The sequence below is a fragment of the Pyrgilauda ruficollis genome, unplaced genomic scaffold (genome assembly GCF_017590135.1).
Source record: "Pyrgilauda ruficollis isolate IOZ18807 unplaced genomic scaffold, ASM1759013v1 scaffold2342, whole genome shotgun sequence".
NCBI classification, from domain to species: domain Eukaryota; kingdom Metazoa; phylum Chordata; class Aves; order Passeriformes; family Passeridae; genus Pyrgilauda; species Pyrgilauda ruficollis.
The window spans coordinates 2,326-2,769 of record NW_024523007.1 but is presented as its reverse complement, the minus strand read 5'-3'; positions in this window follow the sequence as shown (position 1 = coordinate 2,769).

The window sequence follows — 444 nt, the reverse complement described above, 5'->3', positions numbered from 1 at the left end:
GGGGCAGAACTCGGTGCCCCCCCCCCACTGTCCCCAGGGCCCCCCGTTTGTCACCGCCGTGGCCCCCAGTGCGCTCGTGCACCCCCAGGTCAGGACACGGGGCACATCCGCCGCTGCCAGGCCACCAGGGCCACCAGGGCCACCAGGGGGGGTCCCCGGGGGGGTCACCAGGGGGACCACCAGGGCCACCAGGGCCACCAAGGCCACCAGGGCCACCAAGGTCCCCACGGGGCCACCAAGGTCCCCAGGGGTCACCAGGGCCACCAGGGGTGCCACCGGGGCCACCAAGACCACGGGGACAGAGCCATGGCTGAGCCAGCCCGGGGTCACCGCGGGATTTGTCACCCGGCCTGGGGACAGTGACCGCGGGGGTGGCACTGGGAGGGACTGGGGGGGACTGGGGGGAACTGGGAGGGGATTGGGGGGGACTGGGAATGGACTGGG